The sequence below is a fragment of the Mauremys reevesii genome, linkage group 2, assembly GCF_016161935.1.
Source record: "Mauremys reevesii isolate NIE-2019 linkage group 2, ASM1616193v1, whole genome shotgun sequence".
NCBI classification, from domain to species: Eukaryota; Metazoa; Chordata; order Testudines; family Geoemydidae; genus Mauremys; species Mauremys reevesii.
The window spans coordinates 138,815,190-138,835,187 of NC_052624.1; the positions used below are offsets into that span (position 1 = coordinate 138,815,190).

General features: G+C 37.7%; 1 protein-coding gene and 1 long non-coding RNA gene across 7 annotated transcripts in view; one reads left to right on the forward strand and one right to left on the reverse strand.

Annotated features, from left to right (window-relative positions):
* The window catches only part of LOC120398642, a 56,149-nt gene extending 51,742 nt beyond the window's left edge, over positions 1 to 4,407 (forward strand). The window contains exon 4 of the long non-coding RNA XR_005594594.1: positions 4,258 to 4,407. This is a non-coding gene — a long non-coding RNA (uncharacterized LOC120398642). The remainder of the gene's footprint in view (positions 1 to 4,257) is intronic.
* Positions 1 to 19,998, reverse strand: part of CDH18 (cadherin 18) — a 623,460-nt gene that overhangs the window by 523,445 nt on the left and 80,017 nt on the right. For 4 of the 6 annotated variants that reach the window (XM_039526199.1, XM_039526196.1, XM_039526198.1 and 1 more), the window contains exon 3: positions 16,062 to 16,148. The exons of the other annotated variants lie outside the window; for them this stretch is intronic. The gene's annotated coding sequence lies outside the window, so the exon portion shown is untranslated. The remainder of the gene's footprint in view (positions 1 to 16,061; positions 16,149 to 19,998) is intronic. 6 annotated transcript variants of the gene reach the window in all.

Genomic DNA, 19,998 nt, shown 5'->3' on the forward strand with positions numbered 1-19,998 from the left:
TATATATATTAAATATATATTTATTTATTTCACTGCTGCGATACAGAAGAGTATAGTAGATATGCTTAAAAAGCACATATATTAGAGGGTTACTTTTAGCTCATAGTATTGGTTAGGCAAGGCCCAATCCCGCTATTTTTGAAATAAGTAGCAAAAGCTCATACTGATTCCAATCAACAGGATCAGGTTCTCACTGGTTTAAATAAAATATTATTTAGACTTTTCAAATGAAGCAGATGATATATTTGGGAATGAATTGCTTGTTGTCAAATAATTTAGGCCCTAATTCAATAAGTTACTTAAGCACATGGTTAAAATTAGTCCCATGCCTATGCACCTTAGTGAAGTGGGGACATATTGTGCATTCTGAAATACAAGTAGGTGTGTGATATAAAATTATTTTAAAGTCATGGTGAAATAAATATGAATAAACTCGCTTTATGGCCCCAGTTCAGCAATGTATTTTAGCATGTGATTAAATGCTTTACTGAATCAGTGCCATAAAACAGAATGTTTATTCAGAGTAAAAGGAGACTTTATATTTCCTTGGTAAATAATATGGGTGAAATCCTGTGTCTATTGTAGTCAATAGACAAACTCACCCTATAACTTCCTAATTGTGACTAGCAATTCCGGGTGTCTCAATTTGTGGGTCCAAGCCTAACCCCCACCACTTCCTTCACCCATGACACCTTCAAGTATCCTGATTTTCAGAAATGCTAAACAGTCACCTTCTCAATCAGGCCTCTTTATGATATTTAAATGTGGGGACTAAAAGCAGAGGTACCTGAAACAACTTGTCACATTTGAAAAGTAGACCTAGAGGCCCATGTTAATGATCCTTATGAACCAAAGAAGAGACAAAATATTTGAAACTATTGATTCACCCAGCTATATTTTAATTTTATTCATTTGGATGGACGGAGTTGTTTCAGTAAGGAGAGAATATCAAAGTAAATTTTAAAATTTCCTGGCTTTTGACAATTTAAGCAAGACTCTCCACTTTATTTAAATCTGGTTTTATATTTAATTTACCTTAAGCAGGAACTAAATTTCTATAACCTTTAGAGTTCTGTTAGTGCTCTTGTCCTAATCAGGAATCTTAATGAAATTCTCTCCTCTATTAATAAATTACATGACTTTGCATTTAATTATAGAGAGCACTGATTATAAAATGAAATAGTCTGTAAATGAGCTTTCAAGATAACTTTGGCACTGCTTGAAAACCATAAGTGCCAAAGATGAATAATAAGTGCCCTAAAGTCATGGCCTTACTTCTGTAGAACTGCACCATTAGACTATCTAGGAACAAAGTAATGGAACATTGTTACAATTTGGGAGACTCTAGAAGTCTGGTCAAATTACTTTTTGCTCTGCTCTGAGAGGCTGTAGTCAGTTGAACACCTGGCACATACAGATCAGGAAGGTCAAGGCAGTTAAAAAGACGGGGCATGTTATAGTAATTTTATATTGTATATCATCTGAGGAAATCTTGGAAATCAATGTTTTCTTTTTCCAAAATACTCTACAAAAATGAAAGCCTCGCCACTATACATCAGTCAGAAGGCTTGCCAACCATATATAGGATGACTTTACAATGTGTACATTATGGGGAATATTTTCATGAAGCTCATTCAAGCTTGATGGTGATCCTTGCAGGATTGGCAATTTCCTGGGAAAAACTAGTTTATGACAGGGTGTTGGTAAATACCTGCTTAAACCCAGTTTAAACCATGAAACTCAAAAATAATTGCAGGTTCAGAAAGCATAGAATGAATAATTTCAAACTTTGGATATGTCCATTGAAAGCTGAGGAATAGGCATAGTATATCCAGTACATCAAAGTTTGTCTTCTACTTCAGAATGCTGCATGACAAAATGAACTTGCAACTCTGATGATTCTGATTGCTAATTCTTTCAGCCTACAATTATGCATTATTGTTGTTTTCATATAATCAAATGTTTTTTACTTTTGTTTATATAATACTGAAAATTGAAATGAGTCAAGACATATAACTTCGTTTAGAAAATACTGAACCAAGATGTACAGACATTCTAATGTTCTGTATTTTTATATATATATATATATATATATATATATATATATATATATATATATATATATATATATATATATATATATATATATATATATTAGTATACTAGCCCATTGCAGTTTTACTTTTTATTAGTATAACCCTAAATTAATCTATTAATTTACTGCCTTATGTAACCACAATATGAGTATGTAACTAAAACTAGGTTTAACGTGGTATGCATTAATGAAACCATTTTTAAAAAGAGAAAATGCCTTAAAGTGAGACTAAATAGGTTTTTGTGAGGCAGTAAAAAACATTATTTTGCCTTGTAAAAACCACCACAGGTAAATACCAGGCTACTCCTGCCTCCTCATGTGTGTGCTTTGCATCTTTCTCTATTTTTTTGTGATGAATATAGATACAACTGATAAGTAACACCTGAACTTTCAAGGAGTAATCCAAATTTCCTCAGATGATATATAGCATAAAAGGGCTGTAGTATGTGGCATCTTTAACTGATTTGCCCTACTTACACTGTGTATTTTAATTGGTCATCTAACACTCTTAATCCTCCTTCCATTGGAATTAATGGAAGTTTTATCTTTGGAAGACTGAAGTAAGAATAGGCTCCTTCAGCATTTACACAAAAGAAAAAAAATCAGTTCTAGTAAACTGCAATGTCCCCACTGTTGAGCTGAGAGATCCCAGACAAAGTGAGACAGCAGAAAAATACTGCTCATAAAGGAAAAAACTTTTTTTTTAAATGTACTTGGTATCCATAGAATATCAGGGTTGGAAGGGACCTCTGGAGGTCATCTAGTCTAACCTCCTGTGCAAAGCAGGACCAATCCCCAACTAAATCATCCCAGCCAGGGCTTTGTCAAGCCTGACCTTAAAAACCTCTAAGGAAGGAGATTCCATCACCTCCCTACGAAACTCATTTCAGTGCTTCACCACCCTCCTAGTGAAAAAGTGTTTTTTCTAACATCCAACCTAAACCTCCCCCACTGCGACTTGAGATCATTACCCCTTGATCTGTCATCTGGTAACACTGAGAACACTCTAGATCCATCCTCTTTGGAACCCCCTTTCAGGCAGTTGAAAGCAGCTATCAAATCTCCACCCCCCCACATTCGTCTCTTCTGTAGACTAAACAATCCCAGTTCCCTCAGCCTCTCCTCATAAGTCATGTGCTCCAGCCCTCCAATCATTTTTGTTGCCCTCCGCCGGACTCTTTCCAATTTCTCCACATCCTTCCTGCAGTATGGGGCCCAAAACTGGACACAGTACTCCAGATGAGGCTTCAAAAATGTCGAATAGAGGGGAATGATCACATCCCTCGATCTGCTGGTAATGCCCCTACTTATACTTATCCATCTAGAGATGAAAGTGCCTTCTGAAATTTAGAACACAGAAATCTAAAATTGTCATACCATACGTTAGTTAATCAAGTTTCCCTATTACAAACTATCAAATTAATAGACTTTCCCACAATGACTGCACCAATTGTGGGGGGTATGGGGGGGGAGAATTTGTCTGGCAGGCTGGATGAAGGGAACAGTGCTTTATGGCTGGGGGATGGGGGGGAGAGAGAAGAAAACTGCTGCAAAAGGGAAGGAGGGGTCAGTGTGGTTGCTCACTCATCCACTGGGAATGAAGGGCTTTAAAGGGCAGCCCTGTGTCTAAAATCCCCTTTTACATGGAGCAGGCTGAGGCAGCACTCACCTTCCCTCTCCTTTAGGTGGTGAAATACCAGGTTTGGCCAAAACCTGCTGTGGGCATTACACTGGATACCTCCTTTTTAGGGAGTCTGGGAAGGAAATTTTCCTTTACCAGCAGATTGGCTTGGGTGCAGTTGGGGTTTTTTCACCTTTAAAAAGAGGTGTTTGTTAATGGAATGAAGAGGGAGGGGGGTGAGAGTTGGGGACTCCTATTATTGGTATAGCAGGGAACCAACCTCAATTTCTTATAGCCCACCTTAATCCTCCTATGCGGGGTGGGGGAGAGAATGGTAAGATCTCAGTGATGGATTGGCTGCAGGAACCTGCATAGAAAAAGAGGGGGAGCTGGCAGAAGCCCCCCCAGATAATTATGGACCAAACATGGTGTTACCTGCACTGTACACTCTTATCTGCTGGGTAGTCCCAAACATCTAATAATAAAGTTGCAGCCTGATTAAACCCATGTCAAAATGTCTCCTGTCCTTCTTTCGATATAGCTGGACAAAGAAATGAATCTACCTAACCATACCATGAGACCTCCATTGAAATCATCCTTCAACCTCCAGCCTCTCCTCCTCTGAACTCCAGCCTACCACAAGGCCTGTGAGAAAAGATGGACTTTGCATTGTGCCTGCAAAGTCAAGAAATCTGGGCTCTTTCCAGCAATGGATCAAAGCAAATAAAAGAGTTGATGACCCCCTTGATAAAAAAAGACTATGTTTCTGCAGCCTGCCAAATTTGATTTGCTGCAAGAAACCTTAACTAACACATTTCCATTAATGAAGGGCTTCACAGTGGAATGAGATTTTCTTTTCCTGAACACTTCATCTCTCCATAATTACAGCATATGCCAAAATGTGAGGCACACACCCCAAACTGGGTGTGAATGATTAGTCAGTGGATGCAGATGTATAAATGAAGATGGGTAAGCCTTGGCAGAGTCTCTGGAAGGCATATTTGTTTTATTTTCCCAAAGGGATGGTCAGTTATTATACATTCCGGAAATGCTGTCGTAAGACATATAGTTTGCTCCCTTCAAACTTCATTTTGCAAGACTACCATAAACTTAGAATATAGGGCAACCTTTTCATTTGCACAAACTCACATGCATAGTTCATTTACTCCATTAATATATGATGCCTACTTGTTTTTTATTTATCTCTAAATATCCAAATTTTAAATGATTCTTCATCACATTGAGTTTGGCACATCCTAGTCATAATAATCCTAACATTGTGCATTTAACAATTTAAATTTATACTATGGGATATTATCTGCAGCCATTGTGCAGCATAAATCTTGTTAATAGCGATTCCACCTGTGTACCAATTAGGGTGACGAGGTGTCCGGTTTTCGACCGGAACACCCAGTTGAAAAGGGACTCTCGCGGCTCCAGTCAGCACCGCCGACCGGGCCATTAAAAGTCCGGTTGACAGCGCTGTAGCACCAAAGCAGGCTAGTCCCTACCTGTCCTGGGGCACCGTGCTTCGCCCTGGAAGCGGCCAGCAGGTCTGGCTCCTGGGAGGGTTGTGGGGGAGGGAGGGGGACACAGGGCTCTGAGCGATTCCCCCACCCTGAGCACCAGCTCAGACAATAGGAGCTGGGGGGGGTGTCTGCGGGAGAGATCAGCATGTACCCGGAGCCTTTTTACTTAAGCATCATAAAGTACAGAGCAAAGGTTTGGCATGTTACTTCAGTATCATGTAGTGTTGATCAACATTATTAAAAAATGTTCTCACATATTTAAGCCTCATCCACAAATATTGAGGACTTGCCAATGATAAGTAGAGGTTTTACCCATCAGTTTCTACAGCATTTAACTCTTTATTAAAAAAAACAAAATTCAAGTTTCTAGCTCTTATGGCCAAAGTTGATATGTAACCTTACACAGGAGAAAACTTATTATTGAATATCGACAGGAAGCCTGAAAGAACAGAAAGGTCTGAAGCACATGTATTCATTTCAATGGAGTATATTAAATGTGGAGCCTATCTTACTGTTACCCCTCTAAACTGCTGTATGGCTGGAACTTTTGGGAGGCAGCAATCTTCTCGCTCATTGTGAAAAAAGTTTGAGCCTTGGCAGCAGGTAGGATTCTATGTAATGATCTACAGGATTATCTGTCAAGGGTTGCTCATATCCACTGTTTCTCTCCTGATATCAACAACTTCTAGACCAACATATTGCTCATGAAAGAACACATAATTACAAGAAACTATTTTGTGAACAATCACTGTTTTGTCATAGGTAATTTCTGTTCACTCTCCCTCCACTTGAAGCAAGCTACAGAAACAACTCATGAGATTTGTTACTTTCAGCAGCTCAATCATTGAGCCCCTAGATTAACATAGAATTAAGGTTTAGCTAAACCTCAAAGATGAACAATGAAAAAAAGGCACTCTGGGATATAAAATTCTGATAGTTACAGCCTTAACAATTGGATGGGTGCAGTCACTTGTTTTAATTTAAATTATTTGAAATATGCTGTGTATCTATTCCTGGGTCTTCCCCTGTCACATCAGGTGCCAGTAAGGTGTTCATTTTGTTCATTATGCCTTCTGTATCACTTTGGATTATAGCTTTCAGGCTTGGATTAAGCCTATTCTTAGTGTTTCTAAATCAAAGCTATGTATCTGGTTTTCATTCTGTCAGGAGAAGTATCTAAGTAGTAGGATTTGGTAGGACATCCTTAATAGCTCCAACAATAAGCCTGACACTAAGACCTTTCAACAGAAACAGATTTAAAATTAACAGAACAGGCGCATGATAATATACATGTACTACATTAAAACTCAGTTATAATGGTCAGAGGAATGCAAAATAGATGTGTCTACTGAGAGACTACAAAATGACATCAGAATGCCGTTTCAACTCCCCTTAGTTAATTTATGTGATACCATATTTACAATACTCAATGTACACCATACAAAATTTAAATAGACATTTATTAAAATAGAATAGCCTTTAAAATAAATACTTGTATTTTAAGTCCCTGTTCTGCCTTGACTTGCAAAACCATGCTCTGGCATTGGCCATTGTCAGAAGACAGGATACTGGACCAGATGGACCATTGGTCTGACCCAGTATGACCATTCTTACTGTCACTTTTACCTCACATATCCTGGCTGCAGGGTGTAAATCAGCTCAGATTTTGGCCCTTAACAACTAATTGTGCACATGAAATGCAGGAGATGTCAAATAAGGTAACCTTTGCCTCAGCAAAAGGTTCTTCCATGAACATCCACCCTCACCAAAGACAATTCATGAAGAATCTTTGGATACATCAGAAGCAGGCAATACTTTGGAACAAATACATCCATTTGTGATGAAGACATAGATCTCATCAACCACAGTACAGTGTAATTTACTGCAGGTAAATATCAAAGAATTCCTCTCACCTGAAGTTACGAATGGCAAAAACATGACAAATCTCCCCTCCACCATTTTCGCTTTCAGAAGCAATAAGTTTGAAACAGCGTCCAACTTCTTCCATGTTACAGAACTACTCTAGGATCTCACCCCAAATCAGCAACTGGGCACACACCCCTTTTGACCCAGCATCTGCCACATATCTTCCTCAGATCTGTTCTGCTGCACAGCTTTAAATTCATTCTGGTCCCTTTCCTTACCTCCAACATCAGAAGTACCAGATGTCACCACCAAGTCTAACCTCCTCACAGCACTCTTAACTGCAGGTATCATTTGCTTGTTAGTATGTAGGCACACTTTAAGATTGCTTCAACTCCTATCTCAAGGCAAGGTCAAGCAACCAGTTGGGAGGGGCAAAGAGGTATTTGGGGGAAGGTATAAAACACTAAAAGGCCAAAGAAAAGCCTGGCCCCTGACCATAGCATAACCTCACTCCTCACCCCTCCCATGGGATACAACCCCTGCAAAATGGAACATGACCATAAGTTGTAAGGGGTGGGACTGAGGGTGTGCATTGCAGGTATATTTGGGTCTGTTAAGAAAGGGGAAATGGGAAAGAGCAGGGGGAATGGGGAACGGGGACACAGGCAAGGCTCAGAAGCATCAGAGCTGAGAAGGGTGAAACAGGGGAAACGCTCTGTGGTGTCAGAGCCAGGGCTGCCCAGAGGATTCAGGGGGCCCAGGACAAAGCAATTTCAGGGGCCCCTTCCCTTAAAAAAAGTTGCAATACTATAGAATACTATATTCTCATGGGGGCCTCTAGAGGCCTGGGGCAAATTGCCCCACTTGCCCCTCCCTCTGGGCAGCCCTGGTCAGAACTGGGAACAGAATCCTGGGAAATAGACTCTGCTGGCGTATAGAGCGATGAATATGCTTGCTTGGAACTAACCCCAATAAACATCACATTGCCTGCATTTCTGGTCTTCTGCTTTCTGTCTGTATGACAAAAACCAGGGGAGAGGGTGAAGGGAAAGCCCTCTAATACTGCTCTCACCCCGATTCATCATGACCACAACCCATTGGCATTCTAGTCCTCTATCCAAAAGACAGGACATCTCAGCATCCCTGTCTCTCTCCTTCCACCAAGCCAAATTATACAACCCCAGCACACACATACCCATCCCACCACCAAATATAGCTAAAAAAATTGTTGATAGAGGGAGAGTTACTCTTTTTTAAACCTTTTCTCTTATGTTTCAACAACAACCCAGATCCTGCAAGTTACGTTTGGGGATGAAGTCTACAAAGCACAATGTTTCAGATTTCTAAACCTGTTATTTTGTGTTTCATATGTATTCTATGTTGTAAATTAAAATCTGTTTTGGACTAATAACATTCCCCCAAGGTAAAATAATTCAGAAAGCCCTGAAGTTCAAGAAATGAATAGGCTTTCCTAAGTCAAATGTTTGTTGACAGTTTGGTGTTCCATCAGTCTCATTCAGCTGCATGGCATGGCAACTCATCTGGACCATATACTATATAATAAAGGTTAGCTAAAGGTTATTTTGGGGTTATGAAGTTTTCTGCACAAGTGTGATACACCACTTCACATACGAAGCCTGGAGCAGCTGTTTTATAAAGATCAAGTTATGCTCATGGGTCACTTATTTATTTGCTTCTTCGGGTAATGCTCACTGAAAGCAGCAGGGGCTACTTGTATCCCTCCATTCTGCCCCACCCCATCCCTGTGTGCCTCCCATCCCCCTCTGTTTTCCAGGGAGTCCCAGAAACTCCACCCCACCTCTTCACCCATACTAGGCATTTTGTGTACCCTTACAATTCCCCAGTTCATGTCCCTTATTTCTTCTTTCCATCATACCATGGTCTCTCATTCTCCCCCATGCCAGGGATCTGGGGGCCTCCAATGATACCTCCCTACTAGGGTCCCCCATTCTCCTCTTCCTCCCCAATGCCACAGCTCTTTGTGCTCCCCTCCATTCTCCTCTCCATCACATGCCAAGAGCTATGCGTTTACCCCATTTCTTTTGAGACTGCTCCTGTCTTAGCCTACCCATGTCTAGAGGGTCACAAACTTCACAGCTTCTTTAGGCTGAACTCATTATACACACAGGGACTCCTTGCATCCCTCCATCCTCCCTCTAAATGCTCCTGGTGTGCCACCCTCCCATCTTCCTCTATGTCAGGGACACGTGAATATGTAACCTTGTGTAAATCATTGAATTATTTATTTTCTTTCAGATTGGGAGATAAATCACACAGAATATCAATATTTTGAACTCTGTTAGAATGATGGGCTGAGCTGGAATGTTATTGTTATGCTGAAAAATGTCAATGGCTTTCATCAACCAGTTCTTTGATCTACAGAAAATTACAAAGCTGGTTAAAACTAATAGGTGTACTAGTCAGATGTAAGGGGCTCTGTGTGTCCCCTATTTCCCCTTCTGTTTTTTCCAGGTTTCACCAAAATCAATGAAGATCTGCGCACTGATGTCTAGAACATTTCCTGACATTTTGGAATTAAGCAGGTGCAGAATTCAAACGTTATTGTGTTACAGATAGACAAAAATGCCATTAAGTTGAGAGGAGGGCCTTGTTATGCTCAGCCAAACAGTGTAAATCTAGCAAAGAATCCTGTGGCACCTTATAGACTAACAGACGTTTTGAAGCATGAGCTTTCGTGGGTGAATACATTAATTCAATAATACAATAATTAGCATCCGGATGCATGTCAATAATTATTGACATGCATCCGACGAAGTGGGTATTCACCCACGAAAGCTCATGCTCCAAAACGTCTGTTAGTCTATAAGGTGCCACAGGATTCTTTGCTGCTTTTTACAGATCCAGACTAACACGGCTACCCCTCTGATACTTGACAGTGTAAATCTAGGGTAACTCCATTGTAAGAAATAGAGTTACTCCTTATTTAGATCAGGGTAAAGGAACATAATGTGGCCGCACATTATTATGAACCCACCGTATAATTTAATTTGAAAACAGTTTTTGCTTGAATTTCACTATGTTCTAAAGAGAGGCTCAGCACATTATAACAAATAAGGATGCTAATTATTTTTTCCTTCTGATGTTTTATTTTGCTGGAATGACTTATACTGTGCTGCTTAATGTAAATCCTGTATAAACAACAACAAGAGTAGAAAAATCATAGATCTACAACAAAGCAAGATTTCCTTAAGATTATCAGTTTTGTAAAACTTTCTGCACCCATGGTCACAACACAAAGTGATTGAAAAATATGACACGTGCACTTCCAAAGGCATTTTTTGGAAGAAGAAAAAAAAAAGCATTGTGTGAATGAAGTGCCTTAAGAGGACATATTATTTTGAAATAATATTAAATAGTATAAAATAAAGGCAAAAATATGCATCCATGTATAATATCAAGACTAATTTCTCAGGCCTTTAACTGATATGTTTTAAAAGTGATAATATGTAAGTGACAAGATTTATTTTTGGTGGGGACAAAATGGCTCAGATAATTGGTAATGAGACTCCATATTTTTGAAACTCTGTTGCATCTTCTCTGATATCCAGAATATACATGCAAATACAATTTGATCCAGTGCAAATACAAAGACTGGGATCACTAGCTATCCTGAGATGGCTAATTATAATCAAGTTCCATTATATTAAATGACTGATCTTCCTTGATTAGAACAGACATAATACATACTTTACATGCATCTGATGACACCATGACTAAGGCTGGTTAAAGGAAGTTGGTCTGCAGTAAAACCCTCCGCAAAGCCAACATACCATGATGGAGATCTCAGTTGCTCTGTACTATGGTGATTGCGGCACTGCAACATTGTTTAAGAAATCTTAAAGGCATATTTTAATAAAATATAATTATAATTAGATTTTTTTTCTTTTCTTGTCTATTAAATCACATTATTTTATTTAATATGCAGTTCATTATAAATGTAGTCCGATTACTTCAATGGCCATACATATGTATAGGTGTTAAACTCATAGAAGAAGGCAATCCTACTAGCACTCAAAGATTTTAGTTGCTATTCTAAAAGAGGCTGTGTGAAAGATTGTTTTGATCAATTTGACAAAAAGTGCAAAGAATACTTAAAAACAAAAACCTGCAGTCTTTGGAAAAGGAAATTGGCCTCACAAATAACTGCAAAACAGGTTTCTACTATGATAGCATTTTGTACAGATCTCTCTTGGTCTAAACTGACCTTTAGAATATGTTGTTTTTAAGTATCTTTTGATCAGATACTAGCAGATTTTTTTCTAGATTTACCTTTTGGAGATTTCAATATGTAGATATAACCCTCATATAAATATGCAATATTTTGATTATCATTTTCTTCATGTAACTAACCCACTACTGTAGTTTTTGTTGCAGTTGTTTTGGAAGAAGTAAAACACATATATTTGTAAACAAATTAATCAATTTCAAATTGTGTAAAACTACTGTTCTTTTCTAAGTCACACAGTTTATATCCAAAACAAGCTGATAATTTCAAATTGCCTGCCAACATCTTCACTTCTAGACCACCAGTTCAAATTCAGCCCAGCTTAGTAGAGACTAACATTTTGGTATTGACTGATAGCTGTTCATTTTTTCTATTTGAAATTATTTTGTCAGTTTCACTACTCAGTAACAGATTCCATACCCCAGAGAGAGACTAAATTGAACACTAGTTGCGCATTTTTGCAGAGATGCTAAGGATTGACTGCACATGGATGCCAGAAGATGGCAGTATTTAAAACAGCCAGTCAGTATGTCACCTTTTCAAAAGTATGAAATTCATATAAAACAAAATATTTTATATAATGGAGAAAAGCAATATACTTTATATTTGACATCACAGGACAAAATATACAAATGGTATGCGAATAAATAGTCATATGCAACAGGTATAAGCTCCACTATGAAGAAATATAGTTAAAAGAAATGGGGAGAGAGAAGGGGATGACAAGAATTATATTATATAGTAATTTATTTATCTGCAGAACCCCCAAAAGTATGGTGGACATGGTGCAGACAAATAAAGAGGATTCAGTCTCAATATATAGGGGATAGAATTGAAGGTGCTGGAAAAGCATGTAAACACAAAAGGCTGTCAAACAACTTAGCAGGGTACTGGTGTGGGAAAGGTGAATTCGAAAGGATTACAAATGCATTGCAAAATAGTGACTCAGCACTAGAGCATTAGACTGGTCAGCAGAACAGCTGGCTACACAGTCAGTGATAAGGGATGCAGAGAAAAAAAAATCCCTAGATGACTGTGCTTAAGAAGAACTCAAGGACTAACAACGGTTAGGAGTTCATCAAAGAGGATCACATATAGACAAAACTCTGACATGAGACCTTAAACCCAGAAATTTCCACACCAAAGTTGAATTCCATAACAAGATAAACATGTGTTACAGTTAAGTTGTGAGCTAAACTATAATATATCACAGATGAGGTGGCAATATCCACTTGGTAAATCACATGTATTATGCATCTACTTCACTATAAATTTCTAAGGTACCTATCACCATGGTAATATTGACTCATTTGCACCCTGTCCATTAATCTATATTCCTTGTGTCTATTTGTGATATTCCAAACCTCTGAATATCTTCAAGCAGCCAGATATATGATGGTAACAAAGCATGATAGTGTAGATCTTGTCTTTCTGCTTACAATGTCAATCACATGCCACTGTCCTGATTTTTGAGACACCTCAAGCCACTGCAAGATGGTCACTCACCTTCACAACTCCCCCAAAGTAAAAAAAACCCACCACTTATTGAGTCAAAACTAAATACAAAAAATCAGATGACACAGATGCACATGAAAGCATCAGTTGGTACAGAGTCTTCTGGAATCAACATTTGAACGATCATTTAGGTTCATTAGGATAAAGAATTGTTTCAATGGCTTTAACAAGTTTCACTAGATGGGATGTGTTTTTATACCATTAAAAATCTATCTCACTATTTCCAAAAATTTTTTGGGGGGGAGTGTATTTCCTTATTTTAAGATAGTGTTATCTGACTGTTATCTGAAAGAGAAGGCCCATGGAATGATGGGGAACCACTGAGGGATTAACCCAGAAACGTATTCTATGATAATTATATTAAATCCCTTTTGAGAAGCCCAATATGGAATCGCAAGGGAAAGATAGATAATAAGGACCCAGATGCAGATTGCAAAGCTGGTCTCCTCTAATCTACGCTAGAAAAAGAAACTCCAAGGAATGCTCTTACATTTGGAAAGATTGTTAGGCTAGGTCATAGGAGAAGCCAACAGCATCTACTTATTAATGGGAACCACCATTTTGGAGTCTTCTGAATTAACCTGAAGTGCAGCTGATTAATAAGTATTATACAACACGATAAGGAGGCAGAAATGCATCATTGCACTCTCTCATTACATTAGACAAAAAAGGAAAATACATATTTTCCATGTATAAACATTTTTTATCTTCTTGTTTTATTCTGTCTCCTTATATGTGGTGCTCATTTAGTGCAGATTATGTAATGGTTTTAAAAACTAACAAAAACTGGAAAAGAAACATGGAAAAGCAGAGCGGGCAAAACAGCTGCAAATATATAAAATCAGCAATACATCTTGAACTGAGTCCTTGAAATCAGACAGTGTTTAATAATTTATGTGTAGCCCTGCTTTATTATATTAAGCAAAATGATTGTTATTTTTAAAAATTCTTCTAAAAGTTGAATATAACAATATTATTTATTATGCTTCTAATAGCAATATAAATTTAATATTCATACTACGAGTTTCAACTATAAGAACACACACACAAAATACAATCTGTAAGACAAATAAGGGTACTCGCATTTAGCACAATGGGAGTCAGGAGGAGCTAATGGCGATTGTTTCAATGGTTTGGGGGCAGACACATTCTGAAATATTGTTCTAGTAAGTCACCAGCAAATACTTGGCTGGTTGTCAAAGGTTCAGTAATAATGTCAGTTCCTTTGTTAACAAACCTATAGGAAGTTTGGATATGATAACCAACACAGAAAATTGTGAGAATGTGTGACATCTATTTCCATTCTCTGGTTTCTCTCTGATGACTTATATTACAAAAATAATGCTTTCAAATGCTGGTTCCTCCAAGAAGGAAGAAAGAGAGGTCATTGAAAGAGAGGTATCTGTGTTATAAATTGTAGAATGGTCAATAAGGCTTCTAAGATCCAGATAACGTTAGGAAATAAGATATTATTTTGATGTATTTGTGTTATATTAATGAAATAATAATAATAATAATAAATAACAAACCTGAGCCAATGTCAACTAGGTAATACTATACAGAATCCAGTTTAAAGGACTCAACAATTCTCACCTCTAACAGACCACCAAACCTGTCCAACCAATGTCCTCATGCAAAGGCTTTAGCAACAGGTGAGGATCATGGGTTTTGACCTGGGCAGGCCTACAGAGACCAGTGTATGAGGCCATGAATCCTGCAGCTGGAAACGCTTCTTCAAAAATACCCTGCTACCAAGCCCCACACCAGCTGATCTTAACTTTTGGGGAAGAACATGATAAAAGAAGTTTTTTTTTTAAGGTTGCCTGGACTGAAATCATTGAAAGCTTTCAGAGCTCAAAGCTAACACCTTGAATTGAACAGGGAAATAAATTCAAAGTACAGCTACCATATGCTTACACCAGTATCAAAACAATAGCAATTTCCTAGCCAAGTGTAGATGGAAGAAATAACACTTGGCACAGCCTGAAAATTGCTATTTGGGAAAACTCAGTGTTTCTGAATAGCTGAAAATGTTTGGCTCCTCGACCTATTCAAGGGAAGGTAAAACTGGGGTTGCCAATGGAGGAGGGAAAACAGATGGGTCCCAGTCCTAGATATCTCCAAATAGTAACAGAAAACAGTCAGCCTGTTCTGGACCCCAAAACCTCCCATTACATTACAATGTCTTTGGGAAGCTGTCTGTCTAGCTATCAGCTGCATGTTTATGGTGTTTCTCTTGTAACTGTTTAGGACTTTTGTGATGCAATTCCTCAGTTCAAGCCTAATCAATGACAGCAGTAAGAGCAGGACTAAAGTGACTTTTGTTGCTGTAAAATGGAGGTTGTGAGTGTGCTGATAACTATATGTATAAGAACCTTTACATTAGGACCAAGTGAATAGATGTAGCTTCATTATAAACTTTGTAGGTGAAATTTACATAGGCTGAATCAAACCCACTAAAATCAGAACTACTGTAACCTGGGGTGACAGGGCTAATCATGCTAATTTAATTCCTTCAAAGCAGATTCTGGATTTTCTCAGTACAGCTTCCATTGGCCTGTATACCTACTGATTGCCTTCTGTTGTCCACCTGCTGAACGCCTATCAAACTATATGGAATTTACTTACAAACTACTTTTGCACATTGAACTGGTAGAAGCTTCACTTAAAATCACTAAACACAAACATGAACTATAGAGACAGCTCTAATATCCTGAAGATAACCTTGTGACACAGTCTGAGAAGTGTCTATGATTTCTTTCATAACATTTAAATATCATCCTATTTTAGAATTCCTATTGCATCAACCAGGCACATGGAGAACAGTTGCAAATGCAAAGTTTATTAACAGGGTAGAATCACAAGTTACTAGACTTTGTCTGGATAAAACTAGCCTCCATAGACAGGCTGCTATTGTATTGTGCATAGATAGAACAGAAACCAATTTCTAAACAGTAGCTTAGAAGTATCAAATGCAAGGGAAAAATTGAATGAATGAATAAATAAATAAATAATGCCCAATACTTCTGGGCTTCCTCTAAAGTGAAGCAACACGTACATCTTTAGACAATGTGATTAAGAACAAATGTTCAAAAACAGTAACAATTATTTTTAAACACAAGCAGAAAGACTGAAAAATAGTTTATATAATTTATAAAGCAAACATACCTCAAACACACAGGGATCTTAATTTTGCCAAAAAATTACTTTCTCAGCTGTCTTTTAATCTTCAGCTCTTGCATTTGTTGCACTGGCCTAGGAAAAATAAATCTCAACTTACTTTCAAACAGAAAGCATAAGGCTATACCAAAGGAAAAAAAATGTTAATAGCATTGCTGTTAATTCCTCAGTAATCCTACTTCATTATCGTAAGGAAATAAATCTCAGAAAAGGATTGCCTTATTAAAAGTGAATTAGAAAACTGAATGTCATCAGTTCAGGGAGGCATTCTTTTAAAATGTAATCAGCAAGGCAGCATATAAATAGGGCACTATATAAAAATGTTCCTATCACACAATCTTTAACAGATTTTCAACAGATGTGTACATAACTTTGATTTAATAAATTCCTAAAATAAAATATATCTACATCATTTACCATGATCTTTCAAATGAATAAAGCAACAAAAAAACCAAAAACAACCACCACCACCATCATTTAGAGTCTACTCAAGAAACACTATTTTAAAGGTATATAAGGTGCAGATATGAGTGACTATTGAAATATTATTCATGCCATTTTTCAGTGTCATCAAAATATTTGATTTACCTTGGAAGACTGAAAAAACTGGAGGTTTTGTTTTGATGTAATTGCTATATATAAACCATGATTAAAAGGCAGTGCAAACCCTTATGCACATCTTAAACACACATTTATCCCTAGTTATAGTGATGTGTGAAGGATCTGAGCTGGGTAGAAGCAATGCACAGTAAAAATGCAAACTTGAGACAACTCCGCACAGTGCATATCATATTAATATAACCGTTCCATCTAGCACCACAATATATGCCTGAGACACATCACTTTCAGGCATGTTATTTGAAAATAGGCAGTATTAAACAATTGATCATTGGAAAAACTCACCAGTATTAAAACAGACAAAAACACTACTTTATATAGAAATATGTCAAACTTTCATTAAATATATGGAAAAAAAGACATGTACAAGCCAACTACCCCTTGTCATTTTTCTTCTCATTAGTATCACTATTTCTCTTCACTTTTTCCAAAATTCTATTCTAATTCTTTACCCTGTGGTCATCCTCTGAATATTTCTTTAACTGACATAGCTTTTCCATTATATAGCTGTAAATGTTGTAATAAAATTATTTTGAAGAAAACAATGTAAAAATGATGGTGCAGGTACAATATAAGATTAGAAGATCTAGATCTGAAAGATATCCCACTTTATGGAACGTAGTTAACAGCTGGAAACAAATGGTGGAGACCTTTAAAGCATTCAGATGAAAAACATATATTCTCTTTGGCCGTGTTCATGACACTTTCCACAAACATACTATTTTTTCACTGAATCCTAGTCTCATAAATTCAAAAGAGATATGTGTCTTGTGAAAGGGATCATGTTGGAAATGTCTGTGGGAAGAGATAAAATTTTGAGGAGTGGAGCAAGAAAAGGAGAGCACATTTGATTATTTGTATATCAGTACATAATTATTCCTTAACTTTTTCTCTCACCTTAAAAGTTAATCTATTTTATCGATCTATATTAGGGGTTTTATACTGCCGCTCATCACAGCACTATCTGAGCACCTTACACATGAAATCAATAGCAATAGCAAAGTCCCTAATGATTTTCATTGTTCCAGAGGAGTGCAGCTGACACAGTGGTTCATAAATTGAAATATGCTTTTTAATGTAATTAAGGCTTGATGCATTAATTGCTTTGAAAATTAGAACCAGAGCTTTAAACTGGCATCAGAATCTGACTAGAAACCAGATGAGGGATTAGAGCACAGATCTGATGTGCTCACAGCAGTCTAAGCCAGGGAGATGATGCATAGCCGTATTCTATACCAGCTAGAGCTTGCGTATCTTCTTCACATTATGCTTCAGATCCAGTGAATTACAGTAATCAAGACTGGAGATGAGAAATGTATGGATCACTGTTGCTGGTTCCTTGTCCAGGAGGAAGGGACAAAGTGAGGAGTCAAACAGGACCTTGAGGCCCACTGCATGCCTTGTATGAAAGGTGGAGACAACATCCTAGCTGACTCTTGAAAATGATTCCCCTTTCTGACCAGCATAACTTTGGCCTTGCCTAGGTTCAGCTACTTTCATGCAGGCATTGATTTCTTGTACACATTTTGACATTTCAGCAATGACAGTGGCTGCATCCACAGAAAATGAAATATATAGTTGAGTGTAATCAGCATACTTCTGGCAGCTGAATCCATGTGTGTCTGTCTCTCCCAGTGATCTCATGTAGATATTGAAGAAAAGAGGGGTAGTATAGATATCTGGGGGACTCTGCAAGCAAGAGTCTTTAGCAATGAGGAACAGTTACACATCATCACTCTGAGGTTTGCTGTAGAGGAATGACTGGAACCATTGTGATACTGGACCATTTACTCCTGTTATGTCATGTAGGCGGGTTAGCAGTATTTTGTGTCAACGGATGCGGAGAGATCCAGCTCAATGAGCATGGAGATCTTGCCTGTGTCCATCATCATATGAAGGTTGCTTTGTCCTGATCTGAACCTATTGTGAGGGATCCAATACCAGATGTTGGCTGATGTCCATGTTGTTGAAGATCAGTGGTTTCTACTTTCTCAATTATTTTGCTCAGGAATGGATGGCTGGAGACAGGACAGTAGTTGGAGAAGTCTTCTAGATTGAAAATTGACTGAACTATTGTGTTTTGCAGTAGGTGTGCTTCTCTGAAGAAACCTTGACTATTTTTACTACTAGTGCAATAGTTGTTCTTCACTGGCTTTTACCAGCCAGGATGGGCATGGATGCATTTCGCAGATTAGGGCGCTAATTTTTTCCTTAAGTTTGTATAGTTATTCTTATGGATAATGTATGTTTTTGATCACTCTTTAGAAGTTACTATATAGTACATTGCTGCTGAAAAACAAAATATTTTACAAATGTTTGTATCTGTCTTTATAACGCCTTAACACAGGGAGCAGGGGTACGATGTGAGAAGGGAGCTCTTAAAAAAGTTTTCTAGGGTGGAACAAGGGACCACTTTAAAGCTTTGTTTGGAGGCTTTTACACAAATCATTGCATCTCTGGTATCATACGACTGAAACTGCATATTTCACCAGATTTATTGATCTCATGGGACTCTTCCAGGCTTGGTAAAATGCCTAAATCTTTGAGACTGTCAAACTATGTGTCTAATCTATTTCAGGTATGTCTAAGGCTCCAATCAACTTGGTATCTCCATGCTGAACAATATAGTCTGGAAGCCTCTTTCTGGTTTTCAGCACAGCAAGGAGGGATAAACATGTTTATATTTGTTATGGATTTTTTTCTTTAAATAGCTAATATATTCACTGATTTGGTTTTGTACCCAAATAAAAAATTATTGAAGAAATATGCCTTAACTCTTGCTCTGGGCTACTGGGAATGCCTGTTTTTAGAAAATATTGTGATGGACAGTCAGAAATGAAAATGCATTGTTAGTGTATTTTCATTGTTGAATGTCATGGTGTTTCCAAGATGATAACATGCAGAAAAAATATTGTTACTTTCTATACAAGATGAATAAACACATGTTGATTTAATTTGTAAATTACTTTGTTGTGTCTGAAATCATTAGATGCGGTGGAAAGAATTGAGTGCAATGAAATTAGTTTAGACCACAGGGGTCCACTCCCCCCAAATGGCTTGCTGGTAGCTTGATCCATTTTTTAATTAATGCTTGGGTTTGTTTAAAGCAACATGAGCATATGTTGGTAGTTTCTGTTTGTGTTTGCACTGTAGATAACTACCGCTGTCATAGGAGACCTTTTTATACCCCATCACTAAAAGATATGATGGAGGAGGATGGGAGAGAAAAGTTGGTGTGCGACATCTTGATGAAAACTATTGCTCCAAGTTTGCAATTAACCCCCAGACAAAACATTGCAAAACTTGA